This window comes from Cyprinodon tularosa, unplaced genomic scaffold (genome assembly GCF_016077235.1).
Source record: "Cyprinodon tularosa strain WSP-4 unplaced genomic scaffold, ASM1607723v1 ctg1214, whole genome shotgun sequence".
Lineage (NCBI taxonomy): Eukaryota > Metazoa > Chordata > Actinopteri > Cyprinodontiformes > Cyprinodontidae > Cyprinodon > Cyprinodon tularosa.
Genome location: NW_024038020.1, coordinates 46,005 through 60,531, shown reverse-complemented (window position 1 = coordinate 60,531; position 14,527 = coordinate 46,005). Strand labels below are relative to the sequence as shown.

The 14,527-nt window shown below is 39.5% G+C and overlaps 1 long non-coding RNA gene across 1 annotated transcript; it reads left to right on the top strand.

The window, feature by feature from the left end:
• The first annotated feature begins 525 nt into the window (after positions 1-525).
• On the top strand, positions 526-9,846 carry LOC119777122. Its single transcript, XR_005279875.1, has 3 exons — positions 526-587; positions 893-1,066; positions 9,818-9,846. It is a non-coding gene; the product is annotated as an uncharacterized LOC119777122 (long non-coding RNA).
• The last annotated feature ends 4,681 nt before the right edge of the window (positions 9,847-14,527 follow it).

Genomic DNA, 14,527 nt, shown 5'->3' with positions numbered 1-14,527 from the left:
GGCTCTCCCTTAGAGATAGGGTGAGGAGCTCGGTCATTCGGGAGAGGCTCAGTGTAGAGCCGGTTCTCCTCCACATCGAGAGGAGTCAGTTGAGGTGGCTCGGACATCTTCTTCGGATGCCCCCTGGACGCCTCCCTCGGGAGGTGTTCCAGGCATGTCCCACCGGGAGGAGGCCCAGGGGACGACCCAGGACACGCTGGAGAGACTATGTCTCTCGGCTGGCCTGGGAGCGCCTAGGGCTTCCCCCAACAGAGCTGGAGGAGGTGTCTGCGGAGAGGGAAGTCTGGGAGTCTCTGCTTAGCCTGCTGCCCCCGCGACCCGGTTCCGGATAAAGCGGGAGACGACGAGTACGAGTACGAGTAATAATAATAATATAAATAAATAATAATAATGACTAAAACTAAAACTCCAAAGTCTAAGAAGCAAAAAAAATTTTTTTTCTACTTTCTGCTTCCACAAGGAGGTGGAGTAAACACTCTACTAGAATTTACCAGTTTCCTCACTGCAGACTCAGTGTAAAAACCTCTGAAGTCTGAGTCTGGTGATTTAAACGATCTCGTGTTGAACTGGAAAGCTGAGTAACAGTCGTGAGTAAAATGTCTCAAATTAAATCAAAGCAGAACGATTATTCTGAAAATAGTCTTAATTTTATTTTACTCTTTAGAGAATAAAATGCAACAAGTAATTGATATATGATAGTTTTGCACTTATTTGAGGACATTGAAGTTGATTCTCTGGTGATTGGAACTGATAAGAGTATATTAGGAGTATGAAGCTGGTTTAAAGTTTTCAGAAACACAGAATCTTCTAAACGGCGTGGAAATTTGTAAAATTTTAAAACAAAGGTAAAATATAAAAGTTTTTTTAATGACATTTTAACTCTATGTCACAGGGATTTCTAGGATCAACAAAGCTTGCAGTAAGAAGAAACAAAATTTACTTTCCACCTTCGGACTATCCAGGAAGGTCCTTACAAATGTCTATGGAATATTTAGAGATGATGGTATGGATCAACATCCATGTGTGTTTGCCCTTCACCATTCTGGTCATCGCTCTGTGTTTTACAGTAAGTATATTTGACCTGAACTGTACCTGACAACATGTTATTGGATCCAGATAGTAGTCCTGCTTAATGTTTAATTACTCTGCGAGGAAAACCCAACATGGTCCTAACTGTAGTTAGAGGGTTTCTATTAGAACAGATACTCCTCCTTTCTGAAAAAATAAAAAAAACAAATTAACAATGTTTTAAAGGAGTTTTTATCATTCTGAAAAAAGTTTTTGTTGCTAAAGCTTGTGGCCTCCATGAAAATCTTACTATATTTCAGGTTTGCTTTTGTTCAAGAGCAAAAGTAAAAGCACGATTTTTGTCTCACTTTTGGTAATCCAAAGAGCAAACGTGAGACAAGATATTACTGTCATTGTATATTTGACTTAAGAGAGAGTGTCACTGTGCATACTTAAAAAATATTTCTAAAAACAAGGAATTCTAAAGCAATGCATATCATCTAGCATCTTTGACACATGGTTAGATAGATTTAAGGGCTAAAGAAACATTTCTGAAATGTCTGGAGTTCTCCTGGAGTCCAAATCTTTTACATATTAGTGATAAAAACAATACAACATATCTGCTACTTCTCCTAAAATGGCAACAGCCTGTGACTTTGACCAAAATATTTTGATTCATATTTTAAGAGAAAAAAAAAAGTTGATTCACTTGAGAGTTAAACTTTTGAGATCTAAATTATAAAACTATATTAGTACGTCAAATCCAACCAACATTTATGGAGAGTCCAGGTGAAGTTGTTCTAAAATATTTTGAGATTTAATAATTTTTTATTCTAGCAATATGATAAGTTTTTTTTATTATTTAATAATCAGCCTTAAGAGAAAATTAATTCAATGTAATGAAAAATTCATTAAAATCAGCTGGAAGACCTTAGGCATACAGTAAGATTGTTAGAAACTGACTTAAGCTGGTTTATGTTTGACGCACATCCAAGTTACGCCTTTTTTGCATCCAAGCCCTTTGGCACGCCAGATTTTATTTTATTTTTTTGCACTTAAGGAAATGTGGAACTATATGTCCGTTTAACATGGAAAAAAGTTTCACTACCTTCAACCGAATGAAGAACGTTTGATAAGAATTTACTCTCACTCTTGAATGGCATTAAGAGGACCTAAATGTCAGAAACAGCTTTGTTTTCCTTTTCTACATGTGCAGTTGTAAGGTTGTAGCTTGTGCTGAACACGTTCGCCAGAATATTACGTACGAAGGGAACAAATACACAGAGTATAACAGCTGCAAATCCCGTTTTAGGCAGGAAACATATTTACACCAATTAAAACCCATTCTATAAGGACAAAAAGGTCAACAACATTAACAACAACCTGTCATGTTGGGTTCTAGGCGTCTAACCCACATGCAGAAATCACTCTTTGAAACAGAGAAAAGTTAAATGATTTATTTTACAAAGTTCACAAATTAATGGGTGCACAGGTTTTTGGTTCTTCTGACTGGTCACGGGAGGGAAGCCACTGAGGAGGACAGAGCAGTTAGAGTTGATCCAGGAAACTTGCAGTTTACAGATGACGGGGATAAATACCTGCTCAGAGAGGAATCTGATCAGCAGAGGGGAACCTTGTGGGTCCAGAGGCTAATCGGCAGGCAGAGGGCTGAGGGCAGAGGCAGAGACTGAGATGGAGTGCAGGCAGGCAGATTCCAGACAGAGATTATTTTCTCCAGGATGACAGGTTTCCAGATTAGTCAGGATCTGTGAGGCAGAAGAATACAGGATCAGATTGGTTCACAAAAATCAGGGTTTCAGATCAGAGTAGCTGGCTCAGGTTTTGCTGTACCAATACTGGCAAACACTCTGGCAGGGAAGTGTCAGCCTCCTCCTCCTTAAATAGGTCTTCTGATGAGCAGACAGGAAACAGGTGTGTAGAAGTAAGCTCATGCCCTCAGGAGGAAGATCTCAGGCGCACTCTGGTGGAGAAAGTGGACAAGCCTCCAGATCCCAACACAACCATATTGAAATTCAAATTTTTAATTTACACTATAAGCTCCAGTTTTCAAAAAGTGTACAGTAGTAGCCATTTGAAATTTCCCCAATTTCCTTGTCTGGTCCTTAGCTGGTCCCCTACAATTCATTTTTCAAAATAAATCTTTGTACTAAAATGTTCTGTCATGATTTGACATGAACATCTAAAGAGAAGCGTCATCTCTGGGTCAAACCCTGTAATTCGGTGAAAGGGTGGAGTCAGAGTAAAAAAACAAAACAATGCATGCCCAGGAGAAGGCCAGTGGCTGGAAGTTGGAGGGGATTTAGCTGGGAGTCACAGAGGAGTAGGCTGCCATCCGGCTGGCGTTTGACTTGGAAGTGCCATTTTGAATGGCTGCTATTCTAAATGTAATATTCACAAAGAGGCCCATTTCTCTTAGCATTAATACAAAATAGAAAAGACAAAAGAAATATTTTTTTCCCTATAAGATCCAGCAGATGTTTGTTCATTTATATCAATATGATAAAATACTGATACATTTCATGTCTAGCTATTTTACACAACCTAAAATATAACAGAAAACTGTGAAAAGACGCTACTTTATATTTTCTTCAGAATCTTATGTGAAACATATAATGATCTTTATGCACTGAAAAAAAAGTATTCCAATTCATTTTATTTATATAGAGCCAATTCACAACACTGTCACTGTCTGGTTTAGAGGACCTAAATGCAGAGGCAGAGAGGCTGAGGTGAATTCTTGTTGTTTTAATGATGAAAATAGTTAACAAAGGCAGGAGTCCAAAAATCCAACTAAAAAGTTTTATTTTTTTATTTTATTTTATTTTACCTTTATTTTACCAGGAAGTCCCTTGAGATAAAATCTATTTTTCGAGGGAGACCTGGCCAAGAGGCAGCAGTACAGTAAGACATATAAAAACACAGGACAACATAATAAAATCAATCATAAACTAGACTCTAGAATAACAGATACAATTCTCTGTGCAACGGTTTTCAATAGTGATTTAAAATGCTGTAGCGGAATAAGGGCCGGATCTATCAAAGGTTTGCGTGTATAAAAACGTGAGCTATTTCACTGCGCACGCTAAAAAATGTACAAACTGATCTATCAACAGCGTGCTAAAAGGATTTGGTCTTTAAAACGTGCTAAATAGCGCCTCTTATCCATTTAGTACTTTTTCTGCAATGAATATGCAATATGGGGCGTTTACACGCAAAAGTGCGTCTTGTGGGAGGAGAACATGTAAATATATTAATTTAGCACTCGCAAAGTGATTTATTAAACCTGAAAGCAATTTTGCTAACGGTATCTGACTCTATATTTAACACGTTTCAAAAGAAGGTGCAAATGGTCTGTATGCATAATTGTGCACACATGGCAGCGGCTATTGTCGCAAGAAGGAGACATCGAAATGAAGCAAGGAGACGCAGAGAACGCATTTTTTCACTCCGTGTAAATAATTTCGCAATGAAGGAGGAAACGATCATCAAAACATATCGTTTATCCAGCATTGCCATTTTGGAGCTGTTGGGGGAACTCCGAATGGATTTGGAGCCAGCCACAAGGAGGACCCACGCAATACCAGATATCACAAAACTCCTTGCAATGCTGCACTTTTTTGCATCTGGGTCATTCCAGCGTACGGTTGCAGCGAGAGCTGGAATCTCCCAATCTCGTTTTTTCAGAAGTGCTGTCCGACGGGGTCGGGGTTCTCCCTCCTGCGCCTGTGGAGCAACATGCCAATGCTGCGGGGATGCGTACGCGCAGTAATCTCATCCACAGTCACTTCTTGTGAGCCATTTGGTATGTGCATTTTTCTACAGGCCAATACAAAACACCTGTTTTTTTTTTTGTTTTGTTTTTTTCCTGCAGTGAAGTAGAAATTCAGCCACATACCACCTTAGGGAATAAAGGTTGCCAAAGTTTTTTTCTTTATATATATAATATAATATATATATATATATATATATATATATATATATTTTTTTTTTGGGGGTCACTGTAAGATTACAATTTCTTAATGCACTACTTTGTACAAACTACAAGCTACTTTGCCGCAAACCACAAAACGCAAAACCCTCATTTAAATAGGGCGTCTCCAACAGTTTTGCACCTGCCACCAGTTACGCAATCACTCTTGTTAAATCACCCGCAAACCATGGTTCAGCCCCTCGCGCAAAATTCCAGTTTGCGAGCGCAAATTACTGCACGCAAAATTGGATCTTGATAAATCCGGCCCTAAGAGTCCGTAATTGCAGGGAGTTTTGAATATTGTGCCACGACCATGGTGCTGCATAGAAAAATGTAACACAGACAAGAACCATGGAGACATCAGTGGAAAACACGCACAAGGAGCCAGGGAGAGACGAGGTGAGACGAAAACAGCGATGACAGGACCAACAACAAGGAACCAACAAGGAGTGACTGCAGAGGGAGAGCATTTGTAGCTGACAGACAAATGGAGGGCTAACGAGCTGACAAGGAGCAGGTGTGAGAGGAGACAACGAGGGAACCAAGGGGAAAGGAACACACACAAGAGGGCAACAAAGGAAAACCCAAGAAAAACTTGAGAACATAAATCTAGAAACTACAACAAAATAGAAAAAATTAAACCAAAAAAACTGGAAAACATGGAGCAAAGTAAAGGTTAACAGAACCAAAACCATGACAAACACGTCCTCTCAAGGCACTTTATCCAACCCCAATATTCAAAGATATTTTTTTAATACCAAACTCACACAGTCATAGCTCCACTGAACCACCCATCCTCCCTGCTCTTGGCATTAATATTATTTTAGTACTCTTTGTAAATAAGATTCCATCAAGATCAGGGCAAATTATCTTTAATATATATATATATATATATATATATATATATATATATATATATATAGATACTCACTTTTGGTAGAATTATCATAACTTATGCAGATAATACTCTGCTTATTTGTCCATAATTCCTGATTAAAGTAACCCTTAACAGAGATAACAAGCATGTCTTGAAGATATAAAAACCTGGATGACTCTTAAATTTCTGCCTTGAATGAAGACAAAAGAAGAAGTTGTAGGACTAGATCCTCTAAACAAGAAGTTGATTAGTCAAGCAACAGATAATACAGTAAAAACCTTGGTGTTTTTTTTTTTTTATCATGACCTGTAATTCCAATCCCATATCAAAGATAGTATTAGTGTGTATCCGTAAGCACCTGAAACAAAAGAACTGTGGGACGTGTGCATAAAAATACTTGTGTATAAATGTCCAATATCCAGAGGCAGCGCAGATAAAGGGTACACAAGAGATGGACAAACGGGCCCAGTCCCTGAAGGGCGTGACCCCAGAGACCATAGTGCTGAGGTCACCCAGGCCCAAGGCAGCCGTTCATGGACTCTTCCATCACCCAGTCATGGTCAAGAGGGATACTGAAGAGAACCCCGGTGTGCACGACTCCAATCAAATTGTGCAAAGTATAATAACTTAAATAAATTTGCTAAGTGGAAGCACTGCTTTTAGGACTAAACAAGTTTTGCAACAATCCCACGACCCACAATGGGGTGGTTTGTCAGTTATATCCAAATTCTTATATTTTTCAAACTGGAATGGAAACACTTATTTGATGTTCCATAAAAAATTCAGCCCTAACCCTAACCCTAAAGTCGCAGTTCCCCGAACCACCACGCCAGACCAAACTATTTCGTAAAAATTCAAAAAATTCAAAAAATATCCACTGGACTTGGTTTCCAAGATTTGAAGACATTTTGCCACCTCTCCAGGAAGCTTTCTCAATTCAAATGTCTTGATCCGCAGTAAGTTTGAGTCTTATATAGACAAAGCCTTGTATCGCTTGGAAACATGCTAATGGTAACCGATGAATGGGTTCTTTGGTTCCAGATGCATGGCCCAACACAGAAGAGCAGCCTCCTCTGGACAAGACTCCGCAGTACACCTACACCTTGTGGACAAAGGACATTCTTTTGAGGACCAGAATGTTCACATTCTGGATAAAGAAAATGGGTGGTTTGAGAGGAAGGAAGCCATCTATGTGAAGAGAGAAAAACCAACTTTAAACAGAGGTGGTGGACTCAGATTCCAGCTTCCAAAAACATACAATTCAATCATAGACATGATCCCTTCCAGATATCACTAAACCCCCCACCCCATCACAGAGGAACGAGGGACCAACCCGCACCAGCCAGTGAACAATACCTCCTTAACGACCGACCCTTAACAATCATAGTATGGTTTCAGGTATTACAGGCTAACGATGGAACCAAACGACCCATTCATCGGTTACCATTTGCATGTTTCCAAGCGATACAAGGCTTTTTCTATATAAGACTCAAACTCACTGCAGATCCAGACATTTGAATTGAGAAAGCTTCCTGGAGAGGTGGAGAAACATCTTCAAATCTTGGAAACCAATTTTTTTAATTTTTACGGAATGACCGAGAACCTTCATCAGCACTTATTTGATGCAGCTTAATCATATTCATGACAAGACTGCATATTTTTTTACATTTTGCTCAGCAAGTGCAATGAGTACTAGAGCGGTGGCTGAGGTTTATGTTGGTGAAGATTCTAAGTCATTAAGGTCATAGTTACTCTAAAAAAGTTAAAACAAACCACTGGACCCGTTAATTCGCTCCAATTTCCATGTTTTCTAGACCAAAACAGGGCTTTGTTGAGCTGCTGTATAAAACCTCAAACTAAACGCTATTCTTGACATTTTGAATTGAAAAAGCTTCTTGGATGGGAAATGAAATGTCTTCAAATTTGGAAACAAAGAAGCCGGTCAGACCTGGAAGGCCCAAACATATTGTGAGGGTTTGCTGATTAAACAGTCCCCCATGAGAGGGAGCTTTAACTCCCACATCTGGGAGACCTTTGAACACATTCCGGGGGAGGTGGGGTACATTGAGTAAGTGTAGACAATGTTCCTTGCCTCTATTGTAGAGGCAGCTAGTCAGAGCTGTGGCTGCAAGGTTGTTGGTGTATGTCGAGGTGGCAACCGTCGAACACCCTGGTGGACACCAGCGGTGAGGGAGGCTGTCAGGCTGAAGAAGGAGTCCTATTGGGCCTGTTATGTAGCTGTGGGACTCCAAGGCATGGCATGCTGAATGTGTAAGGCAGCGTCAATAGCAGCAGGTTGTTGTTTTTTTTGCTGTGTATAAATATCTGCTAGGAGGAGGAGAAATGCTAGTTGTTCTGTCAAAATTTAAAATATACAAGACACACCTCCAAAAAGATAGTTGCTGGAAGAACGGTTCGCTCAAAGTCGCTAAAATGTTGTACTTATTTCAAATGCTTACATTTAATATAATATGTAAAGGCTAGAGTTTGTGAAGAAGACTTTCAGGCTTGATTCTTGAAGACGAGCACTTCGCTAGGGTTTAAAAATTCACTTCTGAAGTGTAAGTAGAGTATGTTTAATGAGCGCAGTAGAGTTTTGAGATGGTTTAAAATATCATGAGACAATGCATGTATGGACTTTGCTTGATGGTTAAGTCGGAAGGGTCTATCTATCGCGGTTTAAAGTTTGAAAGATAGTATAAACCTATGTCATATCTAAAGAGATCTCTCTTAATGGCAATTAGTCCATCCAGATCTTCCAGATGAAAGCTGTCCAGTCTACACTGTTAATAATGCTGTGTGTAGGGGGGTAAAACACTGTGGATCTGAAAGATGCAGGGAGCAGTGGAACTCCCCGCAGGGCTGTGTTGGCAATAAATCGCGGACACTGCTTCCGATCTGATGTCAGCCTCAATCCATTTATCTGGTTAACACAAATTCACCTACACCCCCCTAACCTTGTAAACTTTCGTATAACATACACAGTTAACCTAACCACACCAACAAAACCCACCCCTACAACATCCATCTTCTCTCCCTTCCCCCCCCACCCCCCCCGCCCCACCGCCCCCCCCCCCCCCCCCCCCCCCCCCCCCCCCCCCCCATAATCCTCAAAACAACAACTTTTACCCCCCTACCCCCCCCCCCCCCCCCCCTTCCCACACTATCCCCCCCCCCCCCCCCCCCCCCCCCCCCCCATAAACTACACCCGACCCCCTGCCACGCCCCGGCGACCTACCCCACCCCCCAGTCACATATCTTTGAAAAGACCACCCCTCCTTAAAAATTGCACATGCACAACCCTGTACCTGCTCCCTAAGAGGGAGCGCCTATTAAAATGTGTGTGAGCATGCACAAGCCCATTTCTCCTGTGTACGCACTCTGTTTATAGGTTGCTGTTTGCATAACAGCTTAATTTTGTCATAGAAAGCTTTAAATATATTGTCATAGAGTCAGACTCACCAGACGGTAAGGTGAAAAACTGAGGGGACGAAGCGCATAGGAAGTGTCCCCCTTATACGTAAACGCATATATATCACACCTGCCAACATATCTTGACTGTCTAAAAATGTTATATGTAAACAAATATTGGAAATAGTAATGGAATAAATGGCATAATGAATCATTTTAAAATTAAAAGAAAGACCTTTGCAACATGATTTGAGTCTAGTCTTTCAGGAAGTGATATCAAAACCTTTGTAGAAACAGTCCAATTTTTGTACCAATAACTGCAAGCCCATAATAACCCATTCATCTCTTAAAAATGTAATTTGTTTTTTCTAGGGTTTCTTTATTAAACAGGGAAACATGAATTTTAATAGTATTTGTTGTGAGACAGATTACATTGCTGCATTCTTCAGCCACCAAAAGCAGTTACGGTAAAAGAACATTGCTGATTTTATGTGAATAAAAATATAAATTTTGTTTTGTTTTTCCTGCAGGTACGTTTGGATCACATCCCAGCTACCCATGGAACCCCCCTCGTTTCTAATCAATAAAGATTTCACTCTGATCCCTTTTTTTGGAGAATTCCACCATATTTCCCCTTGGTACAATAATTGTTTGTATCCTTGTAGAACGCCAATTTTTTTCTTTAAAAGATGATTTTCTCGGGAAATGTATGAACCTTATATCGGGTTGGGTTTTTATCTTAAACAAATATTTTAAAAAAATTTACAGAAAAAGAATAAAAATAAACAGTATTGTTATCATTGGCTGATGATTTTTTCCCTTTCTCTTCTGTTGGGGTTTCCCTTTTCATATCCCAGCAAGATTTCATTCTGGAAAAGCTAAAGGATTTGTGACTGTTATCTTTTTGCCTGGTTTTTTTTCAGTTGCCCTTATCTGCTGGTTATATTTTTGGGAAAAAGCCCTGATCATGGACCTGACATAGTCAACGTTCATCCCCCCTGATCACTTTTTTTATTTTCTGTCCTTTGTTCCTCATCTTTTTTTGCGGTAACTTTTAAATTTTGGCTCCGCAGAACACTTCATGTCTGCCAAATAAAAATGAGAAATTTGGGGGAATTTTACTTCTATTGTTTGTTAATTACTTTGGGGAATACATTTTCCCATGGTTTTTATTTATTTTTCCCAAAATGAAACGGGAAAGAAATTTTTCAATTTAGTAAAGAAATTTTTTTTCATTTTGGATCCCACAGTCCTTTGTTTACTGTTTCGTTTGTTTTTTGGTCAAAGCCCTTTTAAACAAACTACTTATGTCTCCTGTGCTGCAAAAGAAAAACTGCTTTAATATGTTTTACAGCTCATTATTGTGATTTTTTAATGAAAAAAATGAGGGTTTTTTTTTGTTAAAACAAAGAGAATAAAAAGAATAACGGGTGGGGGGGGGAAATTAACTCTCCCCGAAAATAAAAAGCTAAAGGGAAGAACTTTTTTTTGATTTTTTTAAACCAAAAATTATTGTTAGAAAAATATACTTTTTACCCTTTTGTTTTAAAATGTATGTAATCAAAATTTTGTCTAAATTTAAACTGTGGTTTGTTTATGAAGCTTCTTATTTGTTAAAAATTTTCCCATTCTACTTTTTTCCCTTTTTTATTTAGTGTTTTAAATAAAGTTACCTTTTTTTTGTAATCCTGTTTGGTTTTAACTGAGGGTGCAGCTTTTTTGCAGCTGTCCGGGGATCTCCATCTAAGTTTTTTTCTCTGTGATATCTCTGTATCGAGTAACTCTAACTGCTATTTAAAAACATAGCACCTTCTCGCATTTTTCTACTGAGCACTTGTCAGTTTAAAAACGGTTTATTTCATAGCAAGGAGTGCTAGCCTGGGCTGCGCTGCTTAGCATTGCTATGGCTTCTCTCTCTCCCTCCTTACTCTTTTCAACTCTTCCTTCTTCCTCTCCCTCTCCTTCTCTTTTAAATGTTCGTTATTTCTCTCCCCCCCTTTAGTGATAAGGGGAGTTAATAAGTGTGATTTTTGTAGTTTTTGGAGGCGGGTGTCAGATTAAACCCACTTCAGGCTGTTGAAAAACCGGGGTTTTAAAGTGGGGCCCCCCAAAGCTGTCCCCAGCAGTGCCTGACACCAGGCGTTTGGGTAACTGTACGCAAAAGCGATCGTGGACCTCCCCACTGGTCACCACCAACCCGTTCACGTTCTAACCCTTTTTCCCCACCAGTGACCACCCACTAAACCCCACCGGGGGAGGGGCAGCTCCATAGTCCAAAAACGGGCATTAGAGCCACCAGGGACCATAGTCAAATTTTTGCCGGGGGCCAGAACGGGCAACAAAAATCCTACTAAACTACTGCAAAGGGAAAAGGTTTAAAATACAGTAAATTGTTTCCCTGGGGGTTAATGACCCCCGGGTTACGCCGATCGAGGTTCACTAAAATTAGTGTTCTTGGGTGTGTAAGTTTGCCAAAAAAATGTCGGACTCCGAAAATTTTCTCTAGCCCCCTCCCCGACTACCAGTGATGACATTTTTACCGCATGTCGTCTTAAAAACCGCTGGTTGTCTGGGTGGTTCCTAAAAACAATGTGGCTCATTAATAATTGGCAACCTTTTGGGGGAAAGCCGGGCGTTCTGGAGAGGGCATCCATCAACTTGGATGGTGCAGCCTTTCTTTCTGGGAATTGGCCACATTTATTATCCCCAAAACCCTCCCCCCCCAGGGTGCCCCCAGGAAGCAAGTTGTATTTAACACACATCTCTGCAGCTTCTATACTGTTACCCACTTTTTACTCCATCCAGAATGTCTTGCCCACGACCAAACTCTAATAAATTACAAAGATTTCCCAAAAAGGAGGAAATCATGATAATCTAATTAAATCAAAATAACTCCAATTTGGGGGGAAAAAGTTAAAAAAATTTAAATGCGTTTTTTTTTAACATAAGATCGCTTTCCACAAAAGTTTCTAGTTAATGATTTGTTTGTGAAAAAAAAAATAACATTGACTTTTTTTTTCCCTTTACAGAAACCCTCTGCAGCAAGAGGATTATTACAAAAAATGGGGCAATTCCTTCAAGCTTTTAAATTTTTCACACCCCCAAAAGGGGGGCGGGCGAGGAGGAGGAGTAGCAACAATCTTCCAGTCTGACTTACTGATTACTCCCAAAACAGTTAATACCTACAACTCTTTGAACATTTAACCCTTAATTTCCCTGATCCAAATTTCAAGGCAAGGAAACCTCTTCTTTTTGTAACTTTGTATCGTCCACCAGGTCCTTACTCTGAATTTTTAGATGAGTTTTCAGAGTTCCTTTCTGATTTGGTATTAAATACTGACAGGGTCATCATAGTGGGAGATTTTAACATCCATGCTGACATTGAAGGCGATAGCTTAAGAGCAGCCTTTAATGCTATCTTAGACACTATTGGCTTTGTTCAAAATGTGAATAGTCCCACACATTCTCATCTTCATACTTTGGATCTTGTGCTGACATACGGCATAGAATGTGAAGAAACAACAGTATTTCCTCACAACCCTGTCCTCTCTGACCACTTTGTAATAACTTTCAGGATTACTTTAACAGAGTTCTCCTCCCCCAAAAGAAGGTTCAATTTTAGTAGATCTTTATCAGATAGTGCAGTTATAAATTTTAAAGAATCTGCTTCACTTTCTCTCTCCTCTGTGTCGCCTTAGCAGTGCTGCAGAGTGCAAAAGCTAAGCTTATTCCCCTTCACAGGTTGATGATTTTCTTGATGGGGTTGCTAGTTCTCTGCCTACTGCCTTAGACAACGCAGCTCCTTTGAAAATGAAAACCGTTAAAAATAGAAAGCATGCTCCTTGGTTTAATGCAGAGCTGCGTACTTTGAAGCAAAATGCTAGGAAACTGGAGAGAAAATATCGCTCCACAGGCCTGCGGGAGTCCTTCCTAATCTGGAAAAATGGTTTACTGCTGTATAAGAGGACCCTTTGTAAAGCAAGAGCAGCATAAGAATAATCCTAGATTTCTTTTTAATACAGTTGCCAAACTCACCCAGAGCCATAGCTCTGTTGAACCGTCCATTCCACCTGCTCTTAGCAGCAATGATTTTATGGGAATCTTTATAAATAAGATTGATCTTATTAAAAATAAGATCATAAGCACTCCTCTATCCGCGATTGTACCTGAGGTGGTCATGGAATCTGAACCGGGTTTAGACTGCTTTGATCCAGTTGAACTTTCTGAATTAGCAAAATTATTGTCTTCATCTAAGCCTTCTTGTATGTTAGATCCAGTTCCAACCAGGTTATTTAAGGAGGTATTCCCTTTGATCTCCTCCTCCATTTTAGATGTGAATAATCTATCTCTGTTAAAGGGATATTTACCTAAAGCTTTTAAGGTTGCTGTAATTAAACCTCTGCTTAAGAAACCGTCTCTTGACCCAGATGACTTGGTCAATTATAGACCTATATCTAATCTTCCTTTCTTATCCAAAAATCTTGAGAACGTAGTTGCCAAACAAGTTTGCGATCACTCACACCATAATGAACTTTTTGAAGAGTTTCAGTCTGGCTTTAGAGCTCATCATAGCACTGAAACAGCTCAGGTGAAAGTCACTAATGATATTCTCATGGCCTCAGATAATGGACTTGTATCTGTGCTCGTCCTGTTGGATCTTAGTGCTGCATTTGATACAGTTGACCATAATATTCTTTTAGAAAGACTTGAATATTTTGTTGGAATTAAAGGAACAGCACTAGACTGGTTTAAATCTTATCTATCTGATCGAATTCAGTTTGTTCATTTTAATGATAGATCTTCAACATGCTCAAAGTTTACCTGTGGAGTACCACAGGGATCAGTGCTAGGACCAATTCTCTTTACTTTATACATGCTCCCAATTGGTAGAGTTATTAGACAGCATGGGATTAATTTTCACTGTTATGCTGATGATACCCAGCTATATCTGTCTATAAAACCAGATGAAGCTAACCCATTACATAGATTACAGGCATGTCTGAAGACATAAAAACCTGGATGACTCTTAACTTTCTGCTTCTGAATGCAGACAAAACAGAAGTTATAGTCTTTGGACCAGAGTCTCTGAAAAAGAAACCGATTAGCCAGTCACTTCATTTGGATGGGATTAAACTGATTTCAGATAATAAAGTAAAAAATCTTGGTGTTATTTTTGATCAGGACCTGTCATTTAAATCCCATATCAAAGAGGTTTCTAGAATTTCCTTCTTTCATCTGAG